The sequence below is a fragment of the Cydia splendana genome, chromosome 10 (genome assembly GCF_910591565.1).
Source record: "Cydia splendana chromosome 10, ilCydSple1.2, whole genome shotgun sequence".
Classification (NCBI taxonomy): Eukaryota; Metazoa; Arthropoda; class Insecta; order Lepidoptera; family Tortricidae; genus Cydia; species Cydia splendana.
Window position 1 is genome coordinate 3,056,871 of NC_085969.1, and position 18,576 is coordinate 3,075,446.

General features: G+C 34.4%; 1 protein-coding gene across 4 annotated transcripts in view; it reads right to left on the bottom strand.

Annotated features, from left to right (window-relative positions):
• LOC134794155 (uncharacterized) overlaps positions 1-18,576 on the bottom strand; it is a 137,323-nt gene that overhangs the window by 39,513 nt on the left and 79,234 nt on the right. The window contains exon 1 of one of the 4 annotated variants that reach the window (XM_063765867.1): positions 16,650-16,881. The exons of the other annotated variants lie outside the window; for them this stretch is intronic. The gene's annotated coding sequence lies outside the window, so the exon portion shown is untranslated. Of the gene's footprint in view, positions 1-16,649; positions 16,882-18,576 lie in introns of those variants that run through there. 4 annotated transcript variants of the gene reach the window in all.

An 18,576-nucleotide genomic window follows, 5' to 3' on the forward strand; every position in this document is an offset into this window, starting at 1 on the left:
ATCTTATGATATAAAGTTTAGGTCAATTGATTGTTTTAAAATATCCTAAATAGCTACCTACATAATATAAACGAATGTAATTTTTATTAATAATTTAACTTGGTAAGATAATTTAAAATCGAGGTTTAAAAGCAATAATAATGTTAACAAACAATTTTGTGATTTTTTTATTTTATTTTAAGTTTATATTAAGCCCGTGTGTTTCTTACCTACAACTACATAACATACCTATATTATAGTAAGCAAATTATTTTTTGCTGAAATTGCGCACAAAATTAACATCATTCTTATAAATAACACTTGCATTGTTTAAGTATAGGTAAGCCGCAACAAACAAATTTCACTTAGCAACCTGATTAAAGAGCTCTGCTTAACCGGGCTAAAAAGTGCAATTTGTTTGTAGTGCATAAGATAAATTATGCACGCTAGATGCATCTTCTCGCGTGGGTTTCACTAATCTGCACGTTCCTCTACCCACTTGCACTATAGTAGACGTAAACCAAACTGACGACCGGGGCCGTAAAACTTCTCATTCACACTCGTGTGATCGTAGGTGGGGTGAGAGAGATACAGATATGACCCCGGCCGTCAGTTTGGTTTGCGTCTACTATAGTTTAAACAAATGCGCTGGCGCATTTATCTTAACGCTATCACACACGGAGGCCTATTCAGATAGTAATTTCTTGTTATCAATTTGTTCTGGATATGATCTGTCAGCTGTCAACAGTGACTTTTTCATTTCTCAACATTTCTGGCTAATAACAGGCGTGGCTCACTCCGCGATTTCGTCGCTTTGCTACAGGTAGCTAAAAGTACATCCGTTCCACACCAATTTTGGGGAAAGCCATAAGCCGCCCGTGGCGCTGTTGCCACCTAGCGGTCATATCTGTCCTGATCGTAACAGACGCGTTTTGTTAGAGAGTGAGTCTTCTGTACCTTACTATTATTTATTCTGTGCTAATAATAAGAAATGGTAGCTACAGGTTCATTTATTTAGCTATCCCATCGCTGTTATGCATTAAACCATTTGGGGAAGTGTAAGAAGCTAGTTACCGATCAGATTTATTGCATTCCATTATCAAATATTTTAAGCTCTATTAAATTTCATCTTGATCATAAATGTGTGTCATGACAAATTTGATATCGTTATTATGTATGCAATATGCATGCATTATTCACGGTGCCGGTCATATTTAAACTGGAAATCGTAATTGCAATTGCAACAATATGCTGAGACAGGGCCTTTTCCCTACGGCACACATTGCTGGACCCAAGTGTGTATTCTTTTCTCCGTTTTGTTTTTTTTTAATCTGTACATAATTTATTTGTTTTGTTGTTCTAATTATCTTATTTCTTTTATCTTATTGTCCTGTGTATGTGTGTTTTATGGAATAAATGTCTTTCCTCCTCTTCCTCTTAATTCGATTCCAAAAAAAGTAAGACAACTTTGCCACTTTTTACTAGCGCGTCTTGTATTTATGTAAAAATAAGTACCTAAAAGTACTTTTTTAAATCGTAGGAGTAAAATTACCAATAAATAAATTATCTTAGTTTGTTTATTTATAAAAAGGAATTTACTATTTTACAAACAAATTATTGCAGTGGCAACATTGTCTTACTTTTTTTGGAATCTAATTAGAGTGTATAGTATTGGTATAGATAATTAAAATAAAATTCGTCTTGTTTGTACTCTGTCTAATTAATTTCTTGATGTATTTGAATTTCAGTTTATTCGATTTACTCCACTTATTTGCGGACACATATTTAATAAATACACCTGTCACATTCATGTTTCCCATGTTAACAATAGCTACGTTATGTACGTGTTTCACATAAGATATACTAGATCTATACTTACCGATTGTTTTCGACTTTCATTTCCGAGAATCCGTGTCACTGTTATAGGTTACGTTTGAAGTGACATGAAGAAGTGGTACAAGATGTCATGCCGAATTACGAGTTGTTTTGACGATAAATCTATCTATATTTACTATCAAGACAAGTCTGCATTTCCTGGACGATCTTTTCTACTACAAAGCTTTTGCTTCGACAAAAAAAAAATGTTTTTAAAAATGCTTTTGATATAGGTTAGGTACCTAACTTATGATTGCAGAGGGTTCCAACTGAACAACCCTGGCAAACATATTTGTCTGGCGATTTTTACAAACAAAAAAATTGCGAAAAAAGTGCGTCGGACTCGCCTACCGACGGTTCTGTCTAGTTATCGCGGTTCATGAGATACAGCCTGGTGTCAGACAGACGGACAGTGGAGTATTAGTAATAGGGTCCCGTTTTTACCCTTTAGGTACGGAACCCTAAAAACTACCGCGAAAGTTACCATCGCGGCATATTCGGGCACTTTCATATTCAGAATTGAAAATACGAGTCTACATTGTAGGCAAGCTGTCGAGTACTAATTAGTCATCATTATTATTAACAATACTATTGACAGTTAGCCCCTCACCCACGGGTCCATTGTTAAAGGCCGTGCAACAAGCAACAATGCTCCTTGTATAAGAACTAGCTGGTGTCGTGCTGCTACTGGTCTTGTGTACTAAACTACATAACAATACACTAATATACTGTACGGTTGTTTCCTTTAAAAATAGTGGCTATGTGAGCTGTGGAGCTCGCGAACCTTAAAAGTGAAAACACAATATACCTAGTAACCTGGTCAAATTCTTTACGTTGTCTCATTTCTGACCACTCTGTCACGCTTGTATTTTATCAAATAAATAACAAAAGACGAGTGCTATATATTGCATGTCTTTTTAGCTGTAGATTACATTTTACATGAGCAAAACATTAAAAACTAAATTTCATCTCGTACAAAAACCTCCACTCCGTCACATTTTTTGGAGACAAAAACACAACGAAAAGAATTTAGACCCAAACACCACCCTTATGCCCATGACTGAAGAAAGAAAACATAATTTTAATATGTTAATTATGTTGAAAAGAACTGCAGTATCTTTCATTAAACACGTCGAAAACATAAAATATAAATAAGACATTTAACTTTGAACGCGCAAAGCGGTGGAAATTTTACAGATATCGGCGAATACCTACTCCAAATATTTTCTTAAATGTCCCATAATTGGTGCTGTTACTATAGAAAATTAAATTACAAAACTAACTTAAATCTAATCATAAAGCTTATTTCTTTAATTAGTAATGTGAGAGAATGTTTATATAGTATTAACTTTATTGCCAACTTATTTGTATTGTACATTTAATCTGATTATATTAACCATTTTACAGTCAAAACATCCTGCTAATCCGTTTGCCCGAAAGCAGGATACACAAAGCATTAACTTAACGCCATCCAGATGCCAATGTGGCTATTGCCTTTGATATTTTGACTCTTATTCCTTTTACTAAGCATTTCGCTTTAAGAAAACCAGTATAATGATTGGTCTTCCATTGCGAATATTTGTTATGAGTCTAGAGGTTAAAGTCTGTTCGTCTTATACCTACCTACAATGTAGCAAAATATGTGACGTTTTCAACTAAAAGGTACCACATTGTCGGTTGTCGATAAGGTCGATTTCAAATTGAAGCTTTATGGAGATAGCGTCTTATTGACAACTGACAATAAGTCCCCTTTTGTTGAAAACGGCACATTTTGTATAAGCAAAATGCTGTGTAAATTTAGTATTAGTTCGCTGCAAAACATTAAGGGCTATCAGATCGCGGAAGAACATAAATAGAAGTCCTAGTTCTTGGGAAATGCAGCACTAAACTGTATAAAGGTGTTACCAGCTGCAAGTGGCTATAAATAGACGGTAAATGTCACTAAATGTTTGTATGCAGGTGGCTAAATGGTGCTACTAACCTTTACTAAAATATATGTACCTACTTGACTGTTACAAGGACATTTTTGCGGGTTGTAATAATTGAAGACTACAAAGGATCCTCAAGAAGATTAATCTAAGATATTTTATTTATTTTTTATTTTTATTTTTACATCAGCTCAGCAACATTTATGCATAGAAATAAGTACCTAGATACATACCTAAAGTGCTCGTTTCTTTTAGTAGCTTTTTGTAAGATAAATATGCAAAGCAGATAAATGCTTTGTCACTTTAAGTATGAAGACAGTTAATATGGACATTCAATAAAGTCAGGAAGAGAAAACGCATAATTGCATTCGTAATTTCTATAGCTGTCCAGACATCAACACTTGCCAAGGCAAATGCAATTTTGATTTGTCAAAATAAAGGTTCGAATTAGAATGGAACGGGTGACCTTTTTATAGGCATCTGGGCGGCTGGAGGATACATAGATACCAAATTCGGGTTTATGTTGTCATATTTACGTGACTAATCTATTGCCAAATTACTAAAAAATAGACAATTGACGTCTCGATTCATTTTTATTTATAATCAGTTTAAATTAAAACGCGGAACTAAAATGTCACCAAACTAAAAATGCCAACTATCAACCTTGACACATAGTTTCTAAGTTTAAATTCCTTTGGCAAGTTGTTTAGGAAAGCGTAGGTATTATTTTTGGTGCAACCAGTCACCTTTGTAAGCTGTCTAATAAAGAAGTGTTTTATAACCTCTTTATAATTAATGAGGCTTCGTGACTTGAATTTGATGGCGGTTTGCATCGAAACGACTCTAATCTGTGTTATACACCTGTTTGACTGCTTGTTTGTCTGAGTTTCAGTCACGTTTTGTGCCTTAAACAGGGCTAAACATAGTTAATCTGGTAGAGACGTTTTTTAGATCTATATAAAAACTAGATCTATAAAAAGAGTAGGTGGATTTTCGAGAGTCTACTTAATATTTTGCTGGGAGTAAAATATTTTAAATCGATAAATACCATAAAATGCAAATAAAGTCAAACTGCACCTCTAGTTGACTTTAAGACTAGAATAAAAGAAAATTGTCGTGTCTTAGAGCCAGGCTAGGCTAGCTCAGGTTTTATTAGGTACCTAGGTAATTGATATACATATTTTGGCACTTAGCAAATGCGAGTTAAAAGTAGAAGAAGCAAAATTATGTAAAATAATTTGTACCTATCTATCCAAAGACATTATGTAAAAAAATGTTAACAGTCAGAGGTAGATTATACAAACATCATACATACTGAAATTTGTACTAAGTACATAGTACGCAAGTCAAAAATAGTAAAATCGAGCTGACGTGCGAAATGCTACACATAACAAATTGCCCACTTGAAGTGTAACGAAACGTCACTGTAAATCGAGGCGCAGGCGCAATCAACACCACAAGGTCGCAGTTTTTGTAGACAAGTGGACTAACTTTACTGTCAAAAAGTTGTATGTTTCATGAACAAGTATTGACATACGACATATTGGTTCAGAAAGGTAGATGCAGAGGCCACCGAGTGGACTGTTTATTTAAGTTTTGTTCGAGGCTGACAGTTGCTGTCACTCAGTCAGCCATTTAGTTGAACAAACAAATTAAAACTGATTTTAAATGCAAAGGCATCGTGAATCGAACTTTAGGTATTCAATAACAAGGTGTACTACTTATTCAATTACGAAACTGCAAATTAGCGGTTATTGAAAATTAGTCCTAATCCCGAATTTAAAACTCCGCGAGTATATACTCGAGCGCCAAGAGGGTTAAAGCGTCGTAAATACGTGGAGCCTACCGCTAGCAATGACTATGGTAAAAGAACGCGCAGCCATATCACACCGCGAATATTTAACAGTTTATCAATTATTGAAGACGAATGTGGTAGTAAAAACATATTTAAATCAAAAATTTAGAAGTTGCTAATAGGTACAATGCATGATTAAATAAATAGGATAGGTAAATATTATATAAAGACAGCTTATACTGTGGTCATATGTTATCATTATGTATTAACCTTAGAAAATGAGTGCATCATGTCGCCGTTAAACGTAAGTTTGGCGAACTTAATATAAGTTTAAAATGTACCATACTTTTCTATAAAAAAAAAAAAAAAAAAAAAGATAGAACATAAAATATAGAATAAATAGTACAAGTGTGAATTTATCCCTAATTATCCTAAAGTTGCAATCGGTTTGAGAAATCAGAATTTTTTTTAACTGGCACTGGTAGTTCTGAATGTTTTAAGGGTAGGTGTTGAGCACCATTTAAATGGAAGCTTTTAAAATAGTATATATTACATTACTAGGGCAGTAAAAAGTTGTCTGAAAAGTATAAAAAATGTGTCAGATCACTTGTAATGTACCTAATGTGATCTGAGGATTTCTTATTTTCTGGTCGTGGTGTGTAGGCAAGTATACAATTTTTCTGTCCGAAGGAGCCGGAAAGCGGCAACTTTATTTAGCGCAGCGGGCCGAAAGCTGACGGAGGGCAGAAAATAGTATTATTTTACTGAAAAATGTAAAGTTTTTTGCTAGTGATATTGGCTGAATGATTAAATTCAGAGGTGCACAGAGGTCGTCATACTGGTCATATCTAGTAACAATTTGATATTGGTAGACAAAAAACAACAGTTAATACTGTCGGGCGACGGACGGTCGTCGGCATATGCTAATTCATTTAATGGTTTCTATTTCAGATACACAAAAACTAGTTCGACTATAATATCAATCAATTCTTTATAGTACCTATAATACAGTTTTTTGTTGTCTAGAAACATTTATTTTTTAGCTGTACCGCCTGTACCTGCTAAGTTATAACTTGGTCAAAACATCGCAACAGATTTGTAATAAGGAAAAATAAACCCCATACCGTCAGGTAGGTAGGGTTCAAATTTTATTTTTGTGTTGGCAATGTGACATGGTGTAAAGTGGCATGGAAATCAAATTCCTTGAATGTATACTAATATACTTCAAGTCAGACCAAGCTAACACTGCATGGACTTTTCAGTGCCGAACTGTGGAAGTGTCACGTCAAATTTCTATGAAAACATCGAATTTATTGCGGTACTTCCACACGCTGTCCCGTCAAAGTTGCTGCAGAGTTAATAATCTTTTAAGTAGCCATTTTTTTTTTAATCTTTTTTTTATGAGTAAAGGGGAAGACTAACACAAACCCGTCCTGAACGTGAGACCATGACGGTTCTGTAACTCTATACTACCGTTGCTTTATAGGATGCGCTAACTCCAACTTCTTAGCAAACAAACGACGTATGTGCCAACATACTACCCGTAGACTTAAGGCCTTTTAGAATTGCGTTAGCTCCAACACTTCAGCAGATAAAAGACGTATGTGCCATTGAAAACTAATAAAGTTAAGTCCTTTTACCATATGATCTAAACCAACAGGTTGTCCGCACAGCCTGTTTTATCTGATAGCAATCAGTGTTGTTAGTGAAATAGAGACCTTAAATCCTTGTGCCAAGGTTCAAGATAGGAGCATTGATTGGCAATTAAAATAGAACCGTATTACGTTGTAACAGTGCTCATGGATGATGTTCGAGAACCATTTAAATCTAAACTTTAGCATTTCACATGAAGATTTCAAATAATACTACAAAATTCGCAGAACGACATTACCATTTGAATATATGATGCTGTAAAGCACTAAATGATTGGATTGTTTATGCAGAAATATTTAGCTTTTGTTAGGTCAATCTATACTCAGTATCTTTAGGTATTTAAATAAAAGAAAACAAAATCTACCCTTGAGGGTAGATGAAAACATTACACGATCAAATAATATAGGTTAAAGTCAGGTCGTTCAGTGACTGATCCAGGCGGTTTTGTATTTGGTTGGTTAAACAATAAATGTTATATCTATCCGAAAATGTACAAATTGTTTGTTTTTTTTTAAATACCTAAGATACAGACTATAAAATAACCGAGCTTGGTATAAACACACGACACATTAAGTACAGTTAGCAATAGTAGCGGATGAAACAACGCTCCAAAAGAATATGCCATCCGGTAATTATCTTCCAAATACAGATATCTATCTCTCCACAGTTTGCGTTTTAAAGTATTTGTCACAGTCTAATTGTTCTACATATTCATACAGGGAATTATATTATATTTTGGTTAAGCTATTTATTAGATAAAACTTATAACGCGTAGTCTGATCCGTTACCTTTGATGGTTACCGTCGGTACAGTGAGCTGCGAAATTGCATGAAGAAATTATGAATGAATTCATTGATAAAGGGGCTGTCCATAAATTACGTCATCGTTTTTTGACGATTTTTGACCCCCTCCCCCCTAAAATCATCCAAAAATCATGCTTCGAATGACCCCGTTTCCTCCTACGTCATGCTACCATCATCCGATGTCGAGACCCCCCCTCCCTAATTTGAAATGACGTAATTTATGAATAGCCCCAAAGTCGCCATGCACTTCTACGGCTGATGAGTGATGATACAGTCGGTTCCCTAACATAAGTATTCAATTTTCTATAAGTACAATTAGTATGGCAACTTGGGTACTTAAGTTGGGGCACCGACCGTATAGACTGCTAAAATCATAACCCTTTCTGTAGTATGGTTAAAATAAAAATGATGGCTTGCTTACTTTAAAATAACATTAAAGAAAAACTCCGGGCCAAAACGCTTGTTCCTAAAATATATTAACCCATATAAAAATAACGAAGAGAGATGATTAAAGCTGTCATTTGTTTATTCTTTCTTTAATCTCACCGGGCTAAGGTTTCCAAACTTTCAAGCTAATGTATTATTCCTTCGTTTCATCTCTTCGGTTTTCAAACAAGTCTTGGTAAGAGTCCATGGAGTCCATTTATAGGACTCGATGGAATTTAAGACTATAGGTAAGTTCAAAAGTTGTATACATGTCAAGTCATCTTTTTCAAAACTTACTTTTCTTTTAAACTAGCTAACTCTTTTATTATTTGGTTTTATTGAGTCCTTTCTCTTTAGAAAGGACTCAATAAAACCACCTACCTATTCTTGAATAGGTACTCTATATTTTTACATTGCAAAATCCTTTGTATTATAACTGCTAATGCACGGTACAAAATGACTCGAAAAAGACGACTCCAAAGTTTTTTACCAACATAACTCCAAACTTGTAGCGAATATATCGTAGTCGGTAAAGCTGAAAGCCTACGGCCTATCTTGTCTGCCTCTCTATCACTCTTCCATATTCGGGCGATAGAGAGGTATATAACGAAATTTCGATTCTCGATGTTCGCGGTAAACCCTCTGAAAGCTGCGCTATTTACGCGCCCGCGCATTGTGATAACTATTAATAGCCGAGTTAAATGACCGCTCCTACGACGATAGATTTACTACAAACGTAGATAGGGTAGGGGAGGTAGGGAACCATTGGGCAGTCGGGAAGCTCGGGCACCCCCTTGTAAATCAGGACTTATTCCTCCCCTACATGGTTTGACAAAATAGGCAAGGGGTAAGCAAAAGAGTACAGAGTTAAGAGCTGCAGGAAAATAGTTGTAGGTAGGATACTTACAGGAGACGGTTGTCTCCATTTTGTATTAAATCAGAATACTTGATTGCTGTTAGTGAAGCTGTGGACGACGGCCTAAATTAATATGATTGTCGCGTATATATAGGTAGTTTCGTTGTTAATTTAACTATATAGTTACAGGAAGTACATATACATATGTACAGTCGCAAGTTTTAACTTATGACCCATTTTGTACCTTGTCACCGTGACAATAGTATGAGGTCTCTAGCGACTTTCATATTTATTGTCACTGTGACAAGGTACGAAATGGGTCATAAATTAATACTTTCGACCGTACCTATAAAATCCTTTACAGTGACTTGATCACACCTTCGGTCCACGGTACTACTTCTTTTGTTTCGTTATATTTTAGAACAAAAGAAATTATAGCATATTATTTCCTACACTAGTTTTTATCGGCCTTCCCCATTATTTTACAAAGATTTATACATAAACAATGAAACGGGTTCAGACAATTACCAGCCGCATCTAAACTGCATTAAATCTATGCCGTAGTGAAATTGTATTGTAATTGTGATCCATGATTTACATTTCCGTCCGACTTACGAGTAGGTACATTATGCTCGTTGCACTCATAGTGATCTCGATTTTATACTTTGTGCATATTAAAAACATTGATCAAAGTAACATTTGGGTCATTCTCCAGATTTGTGCCTGCGTCTAAACTCCGTCAAATCATACTAAATGCATGAAAAGTTTGAAGGAGTTGAGGCTGACCGTAATCACTGAGAACGAGCCATTTAACATTATCGGTTGCATCTTTTTATTTTTTATTTTTTATCGACTTGTTTTTAATATGTTTTACAAATGATGGTAGTACAATTATAGTCTACCGATTTAGGGCATAATGACTAGTGCCAAATGTCGTCAACAAACATTACGCACATATGTACAACAAGTCATCAACCTATTCAATTTGCAAACTTTAAAACCCCCTCAAAATGATGTACCGTAAAACGGGGTGAGTAGGTTTCGCGGGGAGAGGTGGGTTATGAATGGGGAGAGAAGATTTGAGAGGGGGGTGAGAAGGGATTTTAAGGCTACTGCTACAAAAATAATGTATTCCAATTTAAAATGGAGCTATAGTAATACGCATAATAAAAAAAATCGATCCAACAATCTTCCAAAATCACCTTTGTATGAAAACCCCTCTCACCCCAAATACGAGGCACTACGGGGTGAGGTGGGTTTTCCTCTTTATCGTCAACGTTATGAAATGGAACTACCCAAAATAAAATAAAAACTAAAATACAAACGTCCGGAACACTTATTATATACACCATTCAGTTTTCATATGTAAAAATAAAATGTTATCGAGGTTTGAATTTCAGTTTTGACCCTACTCACCCCATTTTACGGTATTATGAGTGACGAAAGAGAAATCGCCATAAGTGTTCTTTGACAAGGTTCTGTCTTTTAAATCAAGTTGATTGGCGGCACGTGTTGATTTGATAGGAAATGAAAGCGGGTCACCAGGTGATGTTATTCGTGAACAAACACTCATAAATACCTCAAATTCCCTTCTGGACGAAGATTAGGATGACACAGTTCTACTATAAAGCGAATAACGTAAAGGGGTTTTCTTTGATCATTTGATCCCGGTCACTAAAGTGCTTTTACTACTGTGGTTATCACACTGTGGTTTTGTATCCAATGTGAAGATTGCCTAAATGGTTTCTAACCTCTTGACTTCAAAGGCTTAAAACTCAGTTCTTCCAAGTGGACACCAACTAAACCATTTTTGTAATAAACCAAGTATAGGTATACCTACTTAATTAATACTATCTGTATATAAAACTGTGTGTAATCTCTGTCAAATCAAACCATGCTAAAGGTATAAATAATTTGACGACAGGCAGAAAAATTGTAAATGTCCGAATAAACGTCTCTTTATTCATTTTTTCTTAATAAATATCTTCCATCCGTAAACGTAGATTTCCGTATTGAGAATCGTTGAAAAACAACCAAATAATGTTTTTATGCGACCCGATATGCACAGTTGATTCTGAATGCCCTCGCCTTTTTCAAATTAGCGGAATAAAGAAATATCTCAATAGAAACTGCCTTTTTGTTGCAAAATAATTGACCGTTAACTCAAATAAATTGTCCAGAAAACATCCGGTTTTTAAGAGTTGCGCAATGACATTAGAATTGTTAAGAGTAGTTAAAGCCACCCACGGTGATAGTTGGTGAAGTGAAGATACCTTTTCTATGCAAATTATTCTTAGTAACCACTCTCAGTGGGAATTATCGTTAGTGACTGCTATTCTTGCGTAGTAATTTTATGGATTCGTAAACAATTTTCTTGTCTATTTGCTACCGTAAATACCCGCAAACTGTGGTCTAATACCTACTACAAGTACTACAACTATAGTCCTAAGTTTCAATTCGTATAATAAAGTATCAATGCCAATGCTCTTTTCAGTTTTGTTTGATTGTTTTCTTTCATTTATAAAAATATATTGCCATAGTACAGCGTTGTTCAAATAATAAATAGTGACTCCTAATCCTAAACGCAGATATTTGAATTAGTTTTGGACCACATTTGAAAGACTTTGGACAATAGTCAGGTAGATTTACAGTACAAAATCTTTTAGTTTAAAACAATCATTACCAACTTCCATAGGCTACTACAGTAACAGTTTACCACCAGACGCACCTTATACTTATTTATTATTTACCTCCATCGCAGTTTAACAAAGAAGAAAATGAAAGCTACACAGTTTTCGTATTCCAAAATGTGTGCCACTGTCAACAACAATGCAGTTGCATCCGTCATTGTGTCTTGAACTTGGCTGGTAAACCACATTGTCTTTTAGTTCTAGTTATTAGTGCACTGGATAAAGCACGTATAGTTTAGTTATATTTTAAAATATATACAAAATAGAACCTTATTCTTCTTACATAAGAACTAAACTATTAAAATGTTTTAAATGTGATCATTAGGGTCAAGCTTTTTTGCCAAACAAAAGGTACGCCATTGGACTTAATGAATGGCATTGACTTCATTGTTAAGTGCACGGAGGAATGTTCGGTTTTACTTTTATGGGGATCCGGTGGAAACATTATTTTTATAGCCATTGTAAACAAACCGTGAATGAGTCACGTACTTGTTTATATAAAAAAATCAGTTCTCATAATACTTCCGAACGTTCAGGGCACTTAATTTTAATTTTGGGTGTGAAATACGTCTCAGAGAAATTAGATAGCGAGAAGTGTAGTTACAGAGTGTATACAGTTAATAACTTTTTATAAATATTAGAAAGGTAATCACAGATTCACAGCGTTATACCTAGGTTTTAAAATCTGTGAGATCTTATCTAATACCTACAGCATTGAGTTATTTGACTTTATTGAGAAGCACGTCCAATCAACTGAATTGTCTTCATATTCTTCATAATCTAGGATTTGGTCGACTTTTGAATAAACATCATCTATCAAAATCTAAAGTGTTAAATCAAGCAAACTAAATAACGTTTAAACTTCCATAAACGTTGAGATTTACGAGAGCAGATTACAAGTCGAACTGACAGATTTAAGAACCGAACCGATGAAGGATACTTCGAGTTTAACCCGTAGATTGACAGCTCCGGATGTTCCCAACGGAGTATTTTTAGTTTACTTTTTAGCCTGAACTGTAACGGTTACGACCGTAGGGGAAGTTTAAAGTTACTTCGTGTTTTTAAACTTGTTCTTCTAAATTTCTGGGATTAATGGAGGGAGTAAAATGATTAATTTGTGCGAAACAGTTATGAAAACAGGCATTTGCATACCTAACTATAATCTAGTTACTAGATTCTATTACTGCAACATAACATAATCTACCTTTTATAAAAATATGTTGTTTCAGACGCCAAGATTCTCTTTGGATCGCTAAGCCAAAATAGTTAGTTAGTTTTGCTTCAGAACTACGACATAACGATATTCAATTAATATTCCCGCGTAAACAAAGATATTCAAGTTAGTTCCTTGAAAGTAAATAATAAATAACGTGCGCTTAAAAACCAAGGTTACTGCCAGATATTGTTTTTATCGTTATACCTACCACATATTTAACGTATAGAGATTATGCTATTCTAGATTTGACTTTCAAAGTTAAATTAGCTTTAAGTTATCTGTTTATTCTATGTTATCTAATTATAAAGAAATTCAAACAGAAGTGACGTCACACTGACATAATATTAATAAGTATAACTACATCCATTTAGTTCAATAATTTACAAGACTTATGTTTTATTTATTAAGTTTTCTGCTACATTAACTTTAACCCAAGACTAAACAGTAATAAAGAAAGTCCGTAATCGTTAATTAACTTCAACACGTTAATTAATTGATTTGATTTATTTACAAAGCCCATAATCTACAATAAATTTCAAAAGAGCCAATTATATCATTATCATTTCACATAAAACTCGTCCTATAAATTTCGCGTTATCTTTTTCCCATAGACAAGTTTAAGATACCGTTACACCGTTTCAAGTTATTTCGAAATTGATAACGTATCGATCGGTGTTAATAGATCATGTTTGCGACGCATGCGTCGATGCACTCGCTTCCGGTGTCGTAAGATCCAATGTAACTTTAATTATGCAAAGGATTTGCTAATTATACAGGATTTAGCAATGAATTAATTAAAAGTTCAAATTAGGTCGTTGTAGATTAATTGAAAGGTGTAAATCTCGGAAATTGTAGTTTAACGGTAAAAATTTTAAGCTAAAGATTATTGAATTTATAGTGTGTTTGTGAATTGTACAGTGTTTGGATAGATGTTCCATTATTGAAATTTAGATTTAAATATAAGGTTATTAGATAAATATATTGAATAACTCTAACAGACATAAGTACTCGAGTAAGTAATATGACGTTGTCAATTAATTAATTTAATATGTTTTAGTAAACTGCACACAGCTACATGATGGGATTTACTACATAAGTTTTTTACCTTATTATATACTATATTTCAATTCAAGTTATATTTGTTCAAGTATTTATGTTTATATTATACGTGTGTTGCAAAATTTAAGAATTAAATTAATTGCAGTGGACGTAAATATTATTAACGGAAATTACTGCCATAAAGGAAGGATCAGGGTAATATACTTATACATAGCGTTAAACGTGCTACATACATTTATATGTTAGTAACATATGTTAATATTTTTAAACACCTTGTTTGGATATAGGTCATATAATAAGTGTAACATATCATATATAATTATAACTCGTGCGTCTAAAAGCTATAACAGATCTGATGGTCCTGTTTGCAGTTCAGAAAGAGCACGATAGAGTACTGCAAAAGTGAGAAAGTAATATAAGTAGGTAGAACTGCAAGCAAGACTGCAAATAACTAAGTATGTACCAGATTTAAGCGAAAGGCAAATCGTTTTCAAGTCAAATACCTACAAATACCTTGTAAGGAAGGAAACCACGTTAATAAATAGGTCTGAAACGGTGCTTGTTACACTGTAAGCTAATTATAGTGTTGCACTTATTATGGCACATGTAAGATTAGATTATACGGAGCTGCACAACCTAATACTTCCGAGATCTACGGTAACTGTTGTCATAATCTTTAAAGGAAGGAAGTCTACGTGGATCAATTTCGTCTAGGAAATCTTTGCTATGGCTATCATCCATGTTCAATACCGGTCCATGATGAGTTCGAAGGCGTAAGAGATAGAAAAGCCAGGAAAACTGCGATCCGAATGTGATCCACGGAGGAAGTCACGACCCTCAGCACTGAGAAGAACGAAGGTTATGGTTACTTATCCTGGGAGTTCTAGGTGACTGTTTAGAATTTGGACATTTAATATTCGCTTGGCTTACTAAATTTTGGTAGGATGATTCTATAAAATAAGTTAGATTTATGTTACAATTACTGTGGGGAGTTCTTGACCAAGCATATCTGCTCGTATCGTTCGTTAATATTTTCCTGGTATCTAGTAACCTCAATTTCATACTTTGGCTGAAACTAAAAAACCTATTTAAAATAATTGGTTGCAGCATTTTAAAACCGCGAGCCAAATGACAATGAAATTAACGAAATTAGATGTAAATGTCAACAAAATTCCTACTAATGATTGTGACAAAATCGTGACACACGAAACGTAAATCAAGATGTTTTAGTTGATAACGATGCAATACCGGTAAATAGATAAGTAATCAATTGGCAATACTTCTTTGATTCCAAATAATCAAGCCCATTGATCAGATCAGATTTCCGCAATTTTTTTATAAACTTGGTGAATTATATGAAAATTATAAATGAAATACCTATTTAGATTCTCCATAGCTTTCATTTCATACTTTCTTAATTCACTAAACCATCGTTCATCCAAATTACTTAGATCATTAGTGGGAAGTGTAAATAAACAAGAGAGAGAGCGTACGCTCTGATTCTTACATTTCTTACCTTCTTTAAGAACACATTTGTGATCTTAAAGATGGTAATCATTATTATATCGCCATGATATCTCGGAAATATGGAACGGATATGGATATGGAAAACCTCATATTCTTCCCCCTGAAATACAACTAATGAATCTTAATAAGTCACTCACCTAGGATTACGTCTATTCAAAGCTTATAAATCCAGGTTGATTAAAAATTAAATTCAGTTTACCTGGTACCTACTAAATGACATTTATAAATGCTTCTGACTACTTAGATTTCTCTAAAATTTGTGGTCCTTCGGGAAGGAAAGGTTAACACGTAAATCTCTGTATGAATCAATTGTATTTTCCTACGAAATTGCTTTGAATTTCAAAAATTTCATAAGTGAATATTTATTGTTTTTTAATAAACTACGTCGAAAAGGCGAAATTCCAAGTACATATTTTTTATTGCATTTGATGATTCCTAAGTCTACAATTCAACGTCATACCTGTATGGTATTATGATCTTCTTTATCTTAAATTTATACAAACAAAGATCGCCTTGCACGATAATGATAATATCATTGTTGTCGGTGACAGCGAAAACACTCACGTGATGATCGCGTTTTCTTTTACTTACTAATAAGTTTTTTGTTTCACTTGAATACACTTTGATATCATTCATTAATTCCAATCTTAGTATGGCATCTGTTTTTGCATTCGGAATGGAATACTTATCTCTATTAAAATTAAGGTTACCTTTTACTTTAACAGTTTGATTAATGTGCTAGACTTCTCAGTTTTTTACTCCATGACTTTTTAACCTTTTGCATTGGAATCAGAATCAGTATTTTTGGCATTATAATTAATATTTGCTATTTGATTAATTACCTCTCTGTCGCCGCAATTTTGTGGTCCTTTTTAAAGAGCTCCGTAATTTCAACTTTCAGTCCAGTGAAAGTGTTCACGGGTATCTTTACAGTTCGCACTTCATTCCACAACACAGCACAGCACTATCACAGATTACGAAATTCCGATTGTCACGATGGGTAAATACTAAATAGATCGAAAATGCGCGGGATTCGGCGCGACCGGTCGACGGCGGCGCGCATGCGTCAGTGAGCGGAGCGGTGGAATGCAATCTCCCTCGCTCTCTCGAACACGCTAAGGGGCATTATTCTCGCTCTAACTGTATAGCATTGGTATTAGATTGCTTTGTTTCATTTCAACTTACGCCCGGCTAAGTGAACTAATAACAAGAAACCTAACCTCAAAATTTGTTATTAAATTATGACTAAGTATGGAATAGTTAGGTATGTTAACTTGTAATGACTACATACATAATGTGAACATAATGTTAGGATTTAAGATAACTCTTGAACTTCAAAATATGGTTGTTTATACTTATAGTGCCGATTCTATTGATTGCGATTTGTAAGAACAAGCACCCATGCCCGTGGCAAATTTAGATCAAGTCGGTAACCTACCTATCCACAAATGTTAATACAGAAACGTATTTTTTTCTTTTATGACCAAGGCCTCTACTGCGGGGTCCCAATAATCCCATTATGCCTCCACATCGTTAAGTCCCAGATAAGAGACCAATTATTAATAAGTTTGTTTACATCATTTGCTATTTCTTTTGCCCACAAACATAGTATCAATAGTATGTATATGAACACGTTACGACGCAAACTCCCCATTACATTGAAATTATATTGCTAAGCACCGAATACATCCCCTAGTTTCACCGCAGCGTCTCCTTTGGTCCCATGAATGACTGCGCTATGCAGTTGTGCCCAATAACTCCCCGGCTTTTTTCGTCCATTTTTTGCTACTCGGTCCCTGGGTTTTTAAAGCTCGTTGTTGACAAGCCGTTGGGAAAGACGATTAAATATGATTTAACGATGTAACATTCCAAAACTGTTATTATCGTTAAAAATTCCGTTATTACCAAATTTTAATAACGGTTGCAAAAAGAAACAATTAAATATGATGTCAAAGTTCAGTTCAACAATGTTACTAACGATCTTAAGACGCAATGTTAAGGTAATATTGATAATATCTTGGAAAAAACAAAGCTTCACCAAGAAAATCAAGTCACGTTCTGAACCGATATAGCAATTAGCAATTGAGTCATACGTCGATTTCAACGGTTAATGAGTCTTGATAATAACACTTTAAAAATATAAAAGTCCTAAGTCTTATACATTTGTCTGGCACATGTGACATCTTGGTTCTGGAATAGAGCTGATGGTAATCTATGACATGTGCGAGGATGTTGCGTTTGCGCATGTGGCCATGGAACCATTGAAGAAGTTACATGATCATTCATATACCTTATTGCAATGAGATAGGGACTATAATCCAGTTGAATGTGTTGTGTGTACAAAACAATGCGAGCTAAGTTAAGAATGACTTAGTTTCCGTTGAAGATCCTTATAATTAAACAGATGTTTCAGCTTCAAAGAGTCTTGGACTTGAAAACAATGAACAATAAGATAAGACTTCTAGATCATAAAGTAACAGTAGATGATGCTAAAGTTGCAGAAAACGACTAAATGCTTAACAAGTTAAAGAATTTAAACAAGTTAAGTCACTGTTAGAAAATAAATAAGGAAAAAATCAATAAAATACTGACTGATCTGATCTACAAAAACCAGTAGTTAGTTGGTAGCTTATAAAAGCTACTCGACAGTCGAAGAAAAGAAAAAAAAGTGTGAATGACGTAATCAATAAATATCTAGTCATTAATTTCACACGAGTCCACCAGATGGCCGGAACTCACAAAAGAAATTTCATAACCATTAATTATCAT